Genomic DNA, 17,605 nt, shown 5'->3' on the forward strand with positions numbered 1-17,605 from the left:
ATACTACTGGTCTACCAGGAAAGCATTTTCACTTCCAGGTCCCTCCCTCTCCAAAGAACCTAGCAGTTGGCTGGCAGACTAGTGTCACTATAATGTCACTAGGTTTATGACACTCTCCATAATTAAAAAAGATTTTTTTAACCATAACTCTACATTTTCTAGAAACTAAAGATCTGTATTCTTAGTCCACAGCCCAATACTTTCAACAGTCTGCTCCCAACCCCTCTTTGCAAGCTTCTCTCCCCAGTTCTTCTCTCTTTATTCCAGCCTCATTACCACCCTATGCGTTTGTACATACTACTCCACACATATGCCAATATGCCCACTCCCATCTGTCAAAAGTTAACATGTGTTTAGCCATAGGTTAAATCTTACTCTTCCCTCAGCCTGAAGCAACTTTTTTTCTAGTAAGAATTTCCATAGCTTTCTCTTTTGCCCACTCATTTATTTCTCTACACTTATTCACATGTTTTGTTGCTATCCTCTTCTTTTTCTCAGATAGATTATAAGAAAATTGAAGGCAGTGATTGTTGAAATTGATTACACATCTCCTTCAATTTGTGAAGGGTCTATGTCCAGATAAACCCAGCATAAGTTGAAAATATCACAAGTCGAAAGTGTGTTTGATACACCTAACCTCACGAACATCATAGCTTAGCTTCGCCTACCTTAAATGTGCTCAGAACATTTACATAAGCCTACAGTTGGGCAAATCATCTAACACAAAGCCTATTTTACCACAGGGTGTTGAATATATCATGTAATCTATTGAAAACTGTACTGAAAGTGAAAAACAGGATGGCCGTAAGGGCGCAGGATGGTTGTGAGTGTATCGGTTGCTTACCCTGGTGATCGCCTGGCTGGCTGGGAGCTGGGGCACTCTGCCTCTGCCCAGCATCCCAACAGAGGATCACACCTCATTGCACCAGTCCAGAAAAAGACCAAAATTCAAAAGGTGAAGTATGTTTTCTACTGAATGTGTATTTTCTTTTAAGTGAACTAGAGAACCTGGAGCTTTCAGAGGAATATGGACCAGGTTATTGCAATTACCATGACTGTTATCCTCACATCTGTATATTAATTTCTATAGCTAAAGGTCCTAAACTAGGATATGAGAGGCTCTGAAGCATTCTTTCAGGAGAGCAAAGCTGGAGAGAACTCCTCTTTCAGCCTAATAGGAATCTTAATTTGTGGTCCTGAGAACCTGAAAATTTAAGTGGAAAGATCTAAGAAGGTGGGTGTGAGATGCTGAGTCTTTCTAGATTTCCTGAAGTAGTGAAGTACAGCTAGAAGTCCTAAAGAAAAACAGCAGCCTCACTGGCACCAAGTTCCGAGCAGATCAATTGTTCCTGAAGGCTCCAGTCAATGAAGGGGCTTCCCAGGTGGCGCTAATGGTAATGAACCCACCTGCCAGTGCAGGAGACATAAAGAGACATGGGTTCAATCCCTGGGTTGGGAAGATCCCCTGGAGGAGGGCATGGCAACCCACTCCAGTATTTTTGCCTGGAGAATCCCATGGTCAGAGGACCCTGGTAGGCTACAGTCCATGGGATCGCAAAGAGTCAGGCACAACTGAAGCAACTTAGCAGGCACTAGTCAATGAAACACTCAGCAAGCTCTTAGGGTATAAGAAAGTGTGCTATCACCAAGAAATATTGGGACTGACCAAGAAAGAATATACTTTATATGTGTGTGTGTATTTTTAAATGGTTTTAACAGTTTTGAATAAGGAGTTATTCTCTAATTACCAGAGTCCCCTAGTCAAAAAGTTTATAAAATAAAATGTGTGCTTGCTTAAATTTGCATGGCTTCGCAGAGGTTTGATTTTTATCTTCCAAGCACTGATCACTCTGAAGAAAACACAGCAAGGGAGCCCATGTCTTGGGGTGTTTTTTGACACCTCATAATACCTGCATTGGTCATCCTGGGTGGGTAATACTGCATAAGCTCAATAGAATAAAGGCTAACTTTTTCTTCATGCTATATATCCACTGCACAGATATATATGGGGAGCCCTGCTGCTCCTGGTCACTAAGGGACGCAAGCTCATAGAGGTCCCATCATCTGGAACACCACCCTGGAACAGTCCCTATGGAAGAGAATTCACCCCAGCCCAGAAGTGACAGGTCACTCTTTCACGCACAGCTCATTGACCAGAAGTAGTCACATGGCTCCATCTATCTTTAAGAGGATAAGTTTACCCCAGATGTCTTAGACACACTGTCCTGCATTTCTGCTCTAGTGGATATCAGTGTCCATGTCTTCTGGAAAAGGTATAGGAGACTCAATAATCTGCATAAATAAGTCACATATGAGGAGAATTGAGAGTCCAAATGGATGACCTCAGTGTGTTGAATTCCTGAATCAGAGATTAAATTCCTTCCGAGCCACATCAACATCTGTCTCTTTGAGTTAAAATAATCTGGTAGGCCTTCTTTGATATGTTGATTAATGGAATAGTGAAGTGAAGTGAAAGTCGCTCAGTTGTGTCCGACTCTTTGCGACCCCAGTGGAATTCTCCAGGCCAGAATACTGGAGTGGGTAGCCTTTCCCTTCTCCAGGGGATCTTTGCAACCCAGGGATCAAACCCAGGTCTCCCGCGCTGCAGGCAGATTCTTTACCAGCTGAGCCATAATGGAACAACTACAGAATGTAACTAAGTGGAACATTATCTCTTTACATTCTGAGTGGAGAATAGTCAGACAATAAACACTGGAGTTCGCTTGCTTGAAAGCAAAGGTAAAGACAACATTTTCCTTTGTGCTGTAACTTCATGAAATTGTTATTTGCCGTGGTAGTGATTTGTTTTATTACCTGTGTCCTAAGAGGAAGAACATGCATAAATAAGAACCCCATAACCAGCTTTCTTCACATCAAAAAATGTGAAGTGACATGACAAATGAATCTACTAAGAAATGCCTCTCATTTGAGTGAAGCCAAAACTCCAGAGACCAAAAGCAATAATCATTGCTACTTTCTCCTGCTGATGCTTAGCTCAAGATGTTTATTCAAGAGAGTTGAGGGGAAAGAAATACAAAATACAGGATTTTCAAGCAGTGCTTTGAAATTAAGACTAACATCCTTAGGGAAAGGAATTTCAAAAGCAAAAAAAAAAAAAAAATAGATGACACTAGTCCCCATTCTTACTTGAGTTCTTATTCTTGTTTGAGGACTTTTATCATCATCTAGAAAAGGATTCTCAATCAAGGGTGCACTTTAGAAATATCTGTGGAGTTTTAAAGTTGTGCCTACACTTGGACTCAAGCATCAGGGATTCTGATTCAATGAGTTTGAGGGCACAAGCATCTGCAATTTTTAAAGTCCTAGATAAGAAAATATATATGTGTGTGTGTGTGTGTGTGTGTGTAATATTTTTATTAAATATATATGAGTATATATATATATATATATGCTTTTTTTACTTAGGAAGCAGTTTTAATGGTATGACCTCTGTTGCCTAAAGGAAAGTGGCATTCTGCATTTTATTCTTCAATGGAATTTACAGTCACTAATACATCCTCCATTTATTCAAATAGGGAAACTGAGTCAGACCCCCATGCCTACCACAGACCACACCTCATCACCACCGAAAGAGTCATTATCAGAGCTGAAATCACACCTGGGATTTTCTTAACCCATAATCATTCCCAATTATTTACCACGATATAAGTGATAATTAAATTCTGCTTGTCAGAGTTCCTCTCTGAATTGTGTATGGCCCCTATCTAGCTATGAGCAGATTGTCAATCTGTGACAGCAAGATAATTAGCATTTGTCTTCTCTTCCTATCTAGGCAAAAGCAATTCCTGTGTGATGTAGCCCTTGTCTCCCTTCACTCATCCCAGCCACACCAGCCAACATTTTCTGCCTCAACACATCAAGTGGTCTCTAGACAGGACAGGCCTAAATGGGCAGGAACATGGACTAGTTGGCCACTAGCATGGAGCAGGCACCAGGGCAGGGATGCAGCTCTGGGCTTTGCAGCAGTCCAGTCTGTCTGGAAGAGCTCATGCTGCACTGAGGGTTGTCTGCTCAGTTTCAGGGAGTTCTACCATAAAGTAAGGAGTGTTTGGGGGAATCTGGTCCCCGGGAATTCAGAAGTCATTGAAATCTGGAGATCTACTCTAGCTACATGTTCAGAGTCTGGAAAGGCATTGAATTAGGCCCCCTCTCTGGCTTTGAGTCTCCTCAAAACTAAAGCCAAGGAACAACAAGCTGATTTTCATGAGTTTCATCTTCTGCTTTAATACACATGGACAACTATCTTCCATAAATGTTTCATGAGTTGAAAGTCAGGAGGAATTTGTCACAGGAGTCTTTGATTAAGAAACATTTAAGTAGCTTAACTGACTTTAACTACTGACTTTTTTTTTTTAATGAAAATATGGATATTTCTTTTGCTAACTCCCTTATATAGATTGGGCTTCCCTGTTGGCTCAGATGGTAAAGAAACTGCTTGCAATGCAGGAGACATGGGTTCAATCCCTGGGTCGGAAAGATCCCCCTGGAGAGGGCATGGCACTCCCACTCCAGTATTATTGCCTGGAGAATTCCATGAACAGAGCAGTCTGGTTAGCTACAGTCCATGGGGTTGCAAAGAGTCGGACACACTGAGCAATTAATACTTAAATGCCTTAGCGGCACAGACCAGCCGCTTTGTCATGTGGGCCTCATCTATATGTTTGGCTATGGCTCCCACATTTCAGAGCCCCCAGCACTAACGACTGTGCTGAGGACTGGACCACTGCCTCACACAGGAACGTCCTGCCTCAGAGAACACGGACCTCTTGCTTCTGACTGAAGTCTCCTTCATCTTCTTCTTCTGCCTTGTAAAGACATGCTTACGGGACAAAGCCAGGCTTAGACGTTGTGCATGCATACATGCGTGCTCGGTCACTTCAGTCGTGTCCAACTCTCTGCGACCCCATGGACTGTGGCCGGCCAGGCTCCTCTGTCCATGGGATTCTCTCAAGAATACTGGAGTGGGTTGCCATTTCCTCCTCCAGGGGATCTTCCCAACCCAGGGATTGACCCTGCTTCTCCTGCATTACAAGCAGATTCTTCACTGACTGAGCCATCAGGGAAGCCTGGCTTAGACAGTATCACCTGCCTAAAGTGGTTGCTGCTTCAAATTCCTGCCCTAAGTTGAACCGATTACCCAACCCCTTCACCTGTGCCAGTCCCCTCAGGGAGTACTCACAGGCAGCTGAGGTTGAGAATCACTGTCTCAGGACTAGTATCTATTACGTGTTTATTTGAAATTCAAAGTTCTATCTTTTTCAATTAGGTTGACTCCAACAAAGCTAAATGTAATGGATTTGTGGGGGGTTGTTTTCTCTTTCTGCCACACCACACCAGCTTTTAGGAACTTAGTCCCCCAACCAAGGATTGAACTTGCATCATTAGCAGTGAAAGCTCAGAGTTCTGACCACTGGACCATCAGGGAGTTCCCTAAATGTAATTTTTTTAAGTGACATATACAGTATGATCATGATAGCCTGGATATTTATCCTTCTCTATGTGCTGTGCTTAGTCTCTCAGTCATGTCCAACTCTTTGTGACCCCATGGACTGTAGCAAACCAGGCTCCTCTGTCCATGGGGATTCTCCAGGCAAGAATACTGGAGTGGGTTGCCAGGTCTCCCACATTACAGGTGGATACTTTACCATCTAAGCCACCAGGGAAGCCCTATCCTTCTCTCTCTCTCTATGTATATATACATATACAATAAATTATTATAAATAAATATATTTATATTTATACTGTATTTTAATATATTATATATTATAAATATATTTATATTATAAATAAATATTATATATAATAAGCATATAATATATATTATTTATATTAAAATATCTGAGAATTCCCTGGTTGTCCAGTGGTTAGGGCTTGACATTTTTACCGAGGTGGCCTGCGTTCAGTCCCTGGTTAGGGAACTAAGATCCCACAAACCACGCAGCATGGTCAAAACTATATGTGTATGTGTGTTAGTTGCTTAGTCGTTGTCTTACTCTTTGTGTTCCCACGGACTGTAGCCTGCCAGGTTTCTCTGTCCATGGAATTCTCCAGACAAGAATATTGATGTGGGTTGCCATGCCCTTCTCCAGGGGATCTTCCTAACCCAGGGATCTAACCTGGGATGTATATATGTATGCATATATACATGTACAAATATAGCTATATATCTAAAATATATCTGATTACAATTATTGTTTGTGAGTGATAGAATTATGATTAATTTTTGCATTTTTCCACATTGACAGAGTTTTTTAATGAGGATATTTTAATAGTCATTTTTAAAGCAGCCTCCTCTGGCACTTTTTTTTCTCCTGTGACTCTTTTGTCTAAAAATGCCCACATTTCTCCATGTCATTGTTCTCTACCACTGCATACCATTGGTTTTCTATACCCTTACCACAATTTGTACTCATATACCTATTTATTCATTTGTTGATTTTCTATCTTTGCCTGCTAACCACAAACTGCTCAAAGAAACTCTAAGTCACTTCAGTCGTGTCCGACTCTGTGCGACCCCATAATGGCAGCCCACTAGGCTCCCCCGTCCCTGGGATTCTCAAGGCAAGAACACTCGGGTGGGTTGCCATTTCCTTCTCCAGCTCAAAGAAAGGACTATGCTATTTCACTCACCAGTGAACACTCACAAGCCTAACAGGGCCTGGCACAGAGTGCTCAGAAATCCTTGTCACTTAATGAATGGCTGGACAAATGAATATGTGATATAACAGAAGGGAGTCCAACATGCCTTGAGGGGAAAAGAGAATGAATACTGTTAGAAATGATCCAAGGGACTTCTTGATGGGCCAGCAGTTAAGACTCTGTGCTACCAATGCAGGAGCCTGGGTCTGATCCCTGGTCAGGGAACTAGATCCCACGTGCCTCATCTAAGACCTGAAGCACCCAAAAAAAAAAAAAAGATCCAAGAAGGTATCACAAAGAAGGAGACACATGAACTGAGTGTGGAAAAATTACTAAGATTTTCTGGGCTGTGAAGAAGGAAAGCTTTCAAGGCAGTGAAAACACCCAGGGCAAGGGAACACACATTTGTGAAACAAAAGTTGGGTGTGGCCAGCAGGTTGGCACAGTTATATGAGGAAACGAGGAAATAAGGCAAAGGGATGGATTGGAGCCCATTGTAAAGAGTCTTTTTTATTTTAATTTTTGAGCATTTATTTTATATTGGAGTACAGCCGATTAACAATGTTGTGATAGTTTCAGGTGGACAGCAAAGGGACTCAGGCATACATATGCATGTATCCATTCTCCCCCAAGAGGCTTGTAGGTCTTCCCTGGCATTCAAGTGGTTAAGATTCCATGTTCCCAATGCAGGTGGCATGGGTTCAATCCCTAGTCAGGGAACTAAGATCCTACGTATAGTACAGTGCAGCTGATAAAATAATAAAATTAAAAAATTTTTAATGAAACTTATAAGTAGAGAGGATTTTAATTTACAAGGCCAACTTAATACAAGTAAACACAAGAAAAGGGGGACAAATGGCAAAACTCTTGGAAATACCTTCCTGAGGGAGTAGAGAGAAAACAAATTTAAACAGAGCAGTCCGAGAGAAGGAAAACCAAGAGAGGAAAGTGTAATGTAAGGCAGGGAAAAAGAGAGTTTTAAGGAAGAGGCCAAGAGTGTCAGATGCTTCGAAGAGACCAAAGCTTTTGAATCTGCCAAATAAACAGATAAGTAGTGACCACTGAGGGAGAAGGAAATGGCAACCCACTCCAGTATTCTTGCCTGGAGGATTCCAGGGACAGAGGAGCCTGGTGGGCTGCCATCTATGGGGTCGCACAGGGTCAGACACAACTGAAGTGATTTAGCATGCATGCAGTGACCATTGAGAGACTCAATACAGTAGAGTAAGGGATGAAGAAGTCAGATTATAATGAGGATTTTTGTTAATGTTTTATTTTGAAATAATTTTAGATTGCAGGAAAGTAGCAATAAGTAATAAATGACAACTTTGGAGAAGTGGAGAAAGCTGATGGATTCTTCCTTAACCAACACATCATGGTTTACATCCCCAGAAACCTGGTGTTATCAACATTATAAGCCCCCAGAATGACGTACTGAGAAGGACCAAAATTCAAAGCGTCAATTTGATCATGAGGAAGCACCAGATTGGCCCTCCAAATTGAGAGCCAATCTAGAGAATAGCTGGTCAGTTCTCTTTTTAAATGTCGCAGTCAGGTAAGAAAAGGAAAGATGAGAGCCTGTCACAGATGAGAGGAGATTCAGGAGATATAACACCTAAATGAAGAGTGGGATTCTTGGACTGGATCCCAGAAAAGAAAAAGAATATTAGTGGAGAAACTGGTCAAATCCAAATAAGAAACGTGACTCAATGAACCTACAGATAAGAAAAAACAAATAGAGTGACCATTCTCCCAACCACAGGAGAGAAAAGGGGCTCAGCAGAATGAACCTATGAAAGTGCTTCTAAATACTTTTATGTTCACTAATGTAAGACAGTAAAGACAGCAAACCAAATGAGGATAAAGTTAGAAGCATTCCACACATCTCAAATTAGTAATAACAGTTATTACATAACTAATTCTATTTTCCATCCTTAGTTTGCTAACATTTTTCAGGATCTCCCTTTCCTGAATGTTCAGTAAATGCTTTTGTGTGTGCTTTGCTTTGTGATGGATGGCAACCAAAGAGCCTTTTTCTTTTTTCTAATCTGGTCATCTGTTCCAGTTTCCCACCTTTTCATATGAGTGAGTGATAGTCACTCAGTCGGATCTGACTCTTTGCGAACCCATGGACTATGGCCTGCCAGGCTCTTCTGTCCTTGGGATTCTCCAGGCAAGAATACTGGCATGGGTGGCACACAAAAATTAGGAAAGGATAAATTGGGAGAGTAGGATAGACATGTGTACACTACCATATGTAAGGTAGAGAGCTAGTGGGAGACTTCTGTGCAGCACAGGGAGCTCAGCTCGGTTCTCTACGATGACCTAGAGGGGTGGGATTGGGGGGCAGGGAGGCTTTAGAGGGAGGGGATATATGTGCACACAGAGCTGATTATAGCAGAAACTAACACAACATTGTAAAGCAATGATACTCCAATAAAAAATAAAATCAAATAAAAATTAGGACAAAACAGAGTGAACTGGAGGATATTTGGGGATGTTCATATGGGGCTTGATGAAAAAGAAAAATAATTATGGTTCTGAGAAAAATACAAAAAATAATACAAAAATACTTTTTGATACAAAAAAGTATCAAATTTGTATAAAATTTCAAATAAAATACTTTCAGATATTTCACTGAGGAAAATGAGGTTATTTCTTGATAGCTTTTTGTCAAGCTTTACCTTCAAAATGGCTACATGAAATTCATCAAGACTTTTTAACGATTCTTTCTTCAAATTATTGATAGTCATGCATGTGTGCTAAGTCGCTTCAGTCGTGTCCAACTCTTTATGACCCTATGAACAGGAGCCCACCAGGCTCCTGTATCTATGAGATTTCCCAGGCGAAAATACTGGAATGGATTGCCATGCCCTCCTCCAGGGGATCTTCCCAACCCAGGGATTGAAAGCACATCGCTTATGTCTCCTGCATTGGCAGGTAGGTTCTTTACCACTAGTACCACCTAGGAGGCCCTTGATAGTCACTACCTGCAAAAAAACTTTGGGCATGAAGGTAACCAAAAAATTCTTAAAACCATTATTTTACAACCATTCAAAACATTATAATAGTTTAAAAAATATATAAGGAATCTAAGGGATTTTCCTTTTCTCTCATTGATAAATGACATATTGAAATCTGTATATTAATGTGAATGAATTTGAGCTTTACTTTAGCTTATCAAATAGTTTAAATAATGAAGCTATAATTTGTTGAGTGCTATACATTAGTGAATATAATGTTCATCTGTACAAAGTCAGTTTTCATTCCAGTTCCAAAGAAAGAGAATGCCAAAGACTGCCCAAACTACCGCACAATTGTACTCATTTCACATGCTAGCAAGGTAATGCTCAAAATCCTTCAAGCTAGACTTCAACACTGCATGAACCAAGAACTTCCAGATGTACAAGCTGGATTTAGAAAAGGCAGAGGAACCAGAGATCAAATTGCCAATATCAGTTGGATCATAGAAAAAGCAGGGGAATTCCAGGAAAGCATCTACTTCCGTTTCATTAACTATACCAAAGCCTTTGACTGTGTGGATCACAACAAACTGTGGAAAATTCTTCAAGAGATGGAAATACCACACCATCTTACTTGCCTCCTATACACAGGTCTGGAGAAGGCAATGGCAACCCACTCCAGTACTCTTGCCTGGAAAATCCCATGGACGGAGGGGCCTGGTGGGCTGCAGTCCGTGGGGTCGCTAGGAGTCAGACACGACTGAGCGACTTCACTTTCACTTTTCACTTTCCTGCATTGGAGAAGGAAATGGCAACCCACTCCAGTGTTCTTGCCTGGAGAATCCCAGGGACGGGGGAGCCTGGTGGGCTGCCGTCTAAGGGGTCGCACAAAGTCGGACACGACTGAAGCGACTTAGCAGCAGCAGCATACACAGGTCAAGAAACAACAGTTAGAATCGGACATGGAATAATGGACTGGTTCCAAATTGGGAAAGGAGTACATCAAGCCTGTGTATTGTCACCCTGCTTATTTAACTTATATGCAGAGTACATCACGCAAAATGCTGGGCTGGATGAAGTGCAAGCTGTAATGAATATTTCTGGGAGAAATATCAATAGCCTCAGATATGCAGATGACACCACCCTTACAGCAGAAAGCAAAGAGGAACTAAACAGCCTCTTGATGAATGTGAAAGAGGAGAGTAAAAAAGCTGGATTAAAACTCAGCATTCAAAAAACAAAGATCATGGCATCTGGTCCATCACTTCATGGCAAATAGATGGGGAAACAATGGAAACGCTGACAGACTTTATTTTCTTGGGCTCCAAAATCACGTGGATGGTGACTGCAGCCATGAAATAATTAAAATATGCTTGCTCCTTGGAAGGAAAGCTATGACATACCTAACAACATATTAAAAGGCAGAGACATCACTTTGCCAACAAAGGTCTGTATAGTCAAAGCTATGGTTTTTCCAGCCGTCATGTACAGATGCAAGAGCTGAACCATAAAGAAGGCTGAGTGCCAAAGAATTGATGCTTTTGAACTGCAGTGTTGGAGAAGAGTCCTAAGAGTCCCTTGGACTGCAAGGTCAAACAAGTCAATCCTTTGACTTGATCAAACAAGTCAACCCTAAAGGAAGTCAAGCCTGAATGTTCACTGGAAGGTCTAATATTGCAGCTGAAGCTCCAATGGTTTGGCCACCTGATGTGAAGAGCCAACTCATTAGAAAAGACCCTGATGCTGGGAAAGACTGAGGGCAGGAGAAGAGGGCAACAGAGGATGAGATGGTTGGATGGTATCACCGACTCAATGGACATGAGTTTGAGCAAACTCCAGGAGATGGTGAAGGACAAGGAAGCCTGGCATGCTGCAGTGCATGAGGTCACAAAGAGTCGGACATGAGTGAGTGACTGAACAACAACAACCACATCATCAATCCAAGTGTCTGCCAGCCATCCACATGCCCTTCCCACTTCCTGCATTTTGTCCAAGCTGGGGTGCATTTCTGTGTCAAGCTCAGATTTCCTTTCTTCCTCAGGAGCTGTCTTGGGCAAACTGCTACTTTTACTCTGCCTCCCTGTTGCCCTCCATTTCCTAGTCCAACCACTAATGCTGGCTTTTTCTAATTATCTCCAACATGAATGGCAATTGAGAAAAAGGTGTGTAGAAGGAAATTTGCACATCCTGAAATTCTACTTACTGTCAGTTTAGCTGAAAATCAATTACCATTCACAGGCAATTTACAACTGAATACGTGACTATATTTCAAACACACTTTCTGATCAAGAGCATCTGGAGAAAATTGATACATTTTTTGTGCTTTGCAGTTTACTATCCTTCATTTTTAAAACATTCCATTAATGAAAATGGCTTTAAAAAGACAAAATCTCTCCTTTGAAAACCCTCTTAGAAACTTTTGTTCACCTGTCAAGTTTTTGGCTGCTTCTTCAGAGTGTCCTACCTGACCCCCATTTTCCTCACTCTCTCCCCAAGACCTCAGCTTTCAAGTCTTTCAGAAGAGTAAGGCCTGGGAGTCAAGTTCAGTAGGAAAATACTTTTCTGAATATGTATTTTCTGGGGGGCAAAAAAGGAATTTATTTAAAACATCCAACAGTTCCTTTTTATGTCTCCTGTTTTGAAGTTGCATGCAATAATTAACTTTTCTCTTCAATTCAAGGAAACTCAGACCCAGCTTCAGTTCTTCATGAAAACAGCAGTGTTTAATATTTACAATTCCATGTGCTATGTAGTTTTGAAGAGGAGAATATGGAAATCCTACTTGGCTTTCAGAACAGAGAAATTTCTTCGTGTTTATCCTAATTAAGTTCAAAAAGAAAGTTCCTGGAGGAGATGTTGAGTGAGTCAAGAGGAGAAAGAAAGGTGAAGTTGAAGTTCACACTTCAAGATAGAACATCAATGGACAAGTTACAATTACAATTCAAATTTCAATTGTTTTTAGTATGATGGCTTCTTACCCTGGGCAAACCCCCAAGAGAGTTGTCATATTCAGTATCCATGGAGAAATGAGTCCTTTGTTGGTAAAGCAAAAATATCATCCTTTGAGAAAACAATGGAATTTAAAAGAAGCTACCCAAAGTTAGAGATGGGGAAACCCAGAATTCCATGCATCCCCAGTTCTTGTGCAGCTGAAGCTTTTTGTGCCTCATTTTATCTAATTGTCAGGTGGAGATGGTGCCTTGACTTTTGGTACATGAAGGGCTGAGTGAGACTCATTGAGGTATCATCTCAGGGCTTTCTGAGAAAGTAAAGGTGCCATACTAATGGCAGGTAGTTTGGTGTTGATTAACTTTTCACCAAATAAGCAGACCTCTCTAGACCTATTGGGGCTTCCCTGGTGGCTCAGACAGTAAAGAATCTGCCTGTAATGTGGGAGACCTGGGTTCGATCCCAGGGTTGGGAAGATCCCCTGGAGGAGGGCATAGTAACCCACTCCAGTATTCTTGCCTGGAGAATCCCCATGGACAGGGAATTCTGGTGGGCTACAGTCCAGGAGGTTGCAAAGAGTCAGACACGACTAAGTGACTAAGCACAGCACAGCACAGCTGGACCTCTCTTGAGGTTTGTGTTCCTAACCAACCTCTTCATGCCAGTTTCGAAGGATTCTTTAGTTTTACCTTCCTGCTGGACCAGATTATGTTCAGTTCTTCTAGTTTCCCCAGAGATGATAAGAGCAAAAGAAAACAATTTGGGGCAGTATTTTCTCAAGAAGTTTCTGAGCAGTATAAGGATAATGAAGACATCAACATTTGGAATTGTAGATGTCAACTGAGATTCTTGCCAATGTAAGACATTATCTCTATAAATTGTAACAAGTCATAACAGGATGATGAGATTGTGCGCAGAGCTGCCATGTAAGACTGCACAGTGTATGCACTGCACAGAGGTGCCCAGCAAGGGGATAAGGACTGCCTGACATCCACTCTTCTATGCCAATTAAGTATGAAGTCATTTACTCAAGATGCTCTGCTTGGGTACATAGCTGGAGTTACATACACCTCAAGGATCACAGCAACATTGTTTACAGTAAGCAAGACATAGAAGCAAACTAAATATATCCATTGACAGATGAATGGATGAAGAAGAAGATATGGTATATATATACAATGGAAATTACTCAGCCATAAAAAAACAATGAAATAATGCCATTTGCAGCAACATAGATGGACCTAGAGATTACCATGCTAAGTGAACTCAGACAAAGACAAATATCATATGATATCAGTTAAATGTGAAATCTTTAAAAATGATACAAATGAACTTATTTACAAAAAATAAATAGTCTCATAGACATAGAAAGCGTACAGTTACCAAAGGGGAAAGGGGTTAGGGGATACATTAGGAGTTTGGCATTAACATATACACACTACTCTATATAAAATAGATAACCAACAAGGACTTACTGTATACCACAGGGAACTAAAAACTCAATATTCTGTAATAACATATGAGGGGAAAGATTCTGAAGAAGAATATATATTTTATTTATATATGTACAACACTGAATCACTTTGCTATACACCTGAAAATAACACATGATAAATCAACTATATTTCAATTTCTAAAAATGCTCTGCCTGCCCAGAGAGGCATTCTTTTCATTCATGCAAAGACTTTATGTAGACTAGAGGTCTTGACTACAGATGATTGCTTAGATTCTGATCGTGGTTAGAGGACGAAGTAGGAGCAAGTAGAATTATGGCTTTTTCTCTCTTCTTTAATCCAGTTCAGCCACATCTGAGGCCACAGACTCCTCCAGCGGTGCTTCTCACCTCTCCTGCCTCCCTCTTACACGTTTTTTAAAAAGCTTTTGGCTGCACAGGGTCTTCGTTGCTGCATGCAGGCTTTCTCTAGTCATGGCGAGCAGGACCTACTGTACGCTTCAGTGCCCAGGCTACTCATTACAGGGGCTTCTCTTGTTGCAGCGCACAGGCTCCAGGAGCACGGGCTTCCATAGTTGCAGCTCATGGGATTAGTTGCTCCATGGCATGTGGAATTTTCCCAGACCAGGGATTGAACCCTGCATTGGCAAGCAGATTCTTTTCCACTGCACCACCAGGGAAGTCCCTCTTACATATTGTTCCTCGCTCAACTTTTTCCATGCTTCTTGTTCTTCCCTTCCATCTATCCTTTGCTGTCCCATCTTTATCTGCCCTTTTCCCTCACTCTCAGGAGACAGACAGGAGCCATCTCTGTTTTATAGGCCTCTTCCTTGAGCCCCAGTCCACAGTGACAGCCCTGTAATCTCAGCAGAGTTTCTGCTGCTGCTGCTAAGTCTCGTCAGTCGTGTCCGACTCTGCGTGACCCCATAGATGGCAGCCCACCAGGCTCCTCCGTCCCTGGTTCTACTCATTGTCAATTCTCCACACAACCACAAAGTAGTAGACGTCTTGCTTCTTTGTTTCATCCTTTGATTGTCCTGCCCAACACCCCTCCCCTTCTCCCCCAACCCCCCCTCCCCTGATAATTAGATCCAGGGCCCGCAGCGCAGACAGACCTGGTCCTGTTTCCGTCATCTTGTTATTGGCGTTAACTGTCAGCTGTGTTGCCTCAGTCAGATGTGTTGTCACTTAAGAGGGGGTGGTACCTGGGATCTCATGTTTTAACCATAAGAAAAGAAACTCAAAACAGGAGAATTTGGGGCAACTCTCTGGCTGAGGTGAATCTTGGAGAGGTTTGCTTGAAAGAAGCACCCCTCAAACATGTGATCATTCTTCCCTTCATACGACTTTTAAGCACTTTTCAGATGGGCTTGAAACAAGATTTCCAGTCTCCTTACCTGCCTCTCGGCCTCCTCGCTACTTCTCCATCTGAGATAATCAACTTTTCTCTAGAGGGCTCATACCACAGCTTTCTAATTGACTGTCCCCTGCTGGGAAAGATTGAAGGCAGGAGGAGAAGGGGACGACAGAGGACAAGATGGCTGGATGACATCACTGACTCAATGGATATGATTTTGAGCAAGCTCCAGGAGATGCTGAAGGACGAGGAAGCCTTGTGTGCTGCAGTCCATGAAGAGTTGGACTGCAAAGAGTGAGACACAACTGAGCAACTGAAAAACAACAAAGACATCACAGCCCACTTTCTTAGCCAGGCTGGGCCAGAATCTATCCTAGGTGGTCCAGCATCTTTCCTTCCTCACGCCCTCACACCCTCCGGAGCAATCCTACCCACCCCTGTGGTTTTGATACCCCTGACCACGGGCGACCCTCAAAGCTACTCCTCCTGGCTGGAGGTCTTTCCTAAGCTCTGTCTAGCGCTGTTCATGCTGCCTATTAGACATGCCTACCCAGTACCCTTTGGACACCTCAACTCCGCATGTCCCAATCTGAACTGTCATTTCCCCCCTCTGTGGCCACACAGACCTTTTTTATTTCCCAGTTTAGGGAACAGTCATCAGTGATCCAAGAAGTCAGGAGAGTTGGACTACAAAGAGTTGGACACAACTGAGCAACTGAAAAACAACAAAGACATCGCAGCCCACTTTCTTAGCCAGTCTGGGCCACAATCATCTCTTCATTTTCTCCTAATTTCTCCCAATTCTGTCCCCACCTCTTACCCTCACCCTCCCTGCCAGTAGGCCACCACCACCTCCTGCCGAGACAGTTTGATGAAGGACCAGACTCAAGATCCTGTGACCAGTCTCTCACCTTCTCAAATCACTGTTTACTTGCTGCCAGAATGAGTTTTCTAAAGTGCAAAGTGGGACCTATTATTATTCCTTTAACAGCACTTCTCCAACTCCTCCACTTAAGTAGGCCTAATGCAAGAAGAGTGAACCAGACCCCAGGAGGTTTGGGAAAGGTCAAAAGAGCACAGTCCAGAAGGCCCCACCCACAATGTGAAGTTTCTTTTCAAGTCCCACTTTTTAAACTCATTGCGTCAATTTTGCATTCTACTCTATAACATCTCTGTTTTTGTTTTGAAATTAAAATAACATGTCCCCAAATCTTCAAGCAAAATTGATCTTTAGAAAGGTGGATGTTTAATCCTATGGCTGCCAGAACTTTCAAGCCCCCTAGTTTGAGAAGCATGGGTCCGAGCTGGAACGTCCATTTCTTTGCATTTTATTTGCATGACTCGACTACAGGTGTCCATTTGTCTCTGCAGCTCCAGCCCTCCATCCAGCTCCGTGAAGTCCAGGCACTCTGAACTGCTTGTCATTCTGTGACCAGCACACTGGTTCGCATCTCAGGACGTTTACCTGTGTCCTGTTTACATATTCTGTTTCCTCAAACCAGACCAAACCCTTCCCCCATCTATCTGCTTATCCTCTAGATTTCAACTCAAGTATCACCTTTCCTGTGAAGCTCTCCATGATGAACTCCACTAGAGACTGAGTTAACTATCCCTCACTGAATGCCCCAAAATCCATACCTTTCCCATAGCATCATCTCACTTCATCTTTATTTTTAATTTATTTTTATTTGTAGAATAACTGCTTTACAGTATTGTGTTGGTTTCTGCCGTACATCAACATGAATCAGCCATAGGTATGTATATGCCCTCTCCTTCTTGAACCTTCCTCCCACCCCTCTAGGTTGTCACAGAGCACCTGATTTGCATATTGTGCATGCTTGCTGCAAGCTCAGTTGCTTCAGTTGAGTCCGACACTGCGACCCTATGTGACTCTATGGACCATAGCACACCAGTCTCCTCTGTCCATGGAATTCTCCAGGCAAGAATCCTGGAGTGAGTTGCCATGCCCTCCTCCAGGGGCTCTTCCTGACACAAAGATAGGACCCACATCTCTTAATGTCTCCTGTATTGGCAGGCAGGTTCTTTACCACTCGAGCCCCTGGGAAGCCCGATTTGTGTCTCACTTGATCTTAATTCTTTGCTATGTCTCTCCTCCCTGACTGTGGATTGTTTCAGGGCAGTCTGTATCTTATTGTAGTGCTCTCCAGGGTAGATTTGGCTGCCCTGAATGGCCATGGGGATGTCCAGTTCCTCTCTCATTAC

The sequence above is a fragment of the Bubalus bubalis genome, chromosome 10 (assembly GCF_019923935.1).
Source record: "Bubalus bubalis isolate 160015118507 breed Murrah chromosome 10, NDDB_SH_1, whole genome shotgun sequence".
Classification (NCBI taxonomy): domain Eukaryota; kingdom Metazoa; phylum Chordata; class Mammalia; order Artiodactyla; family Bovidae; genus Bubalus; species Bubalus bubalis.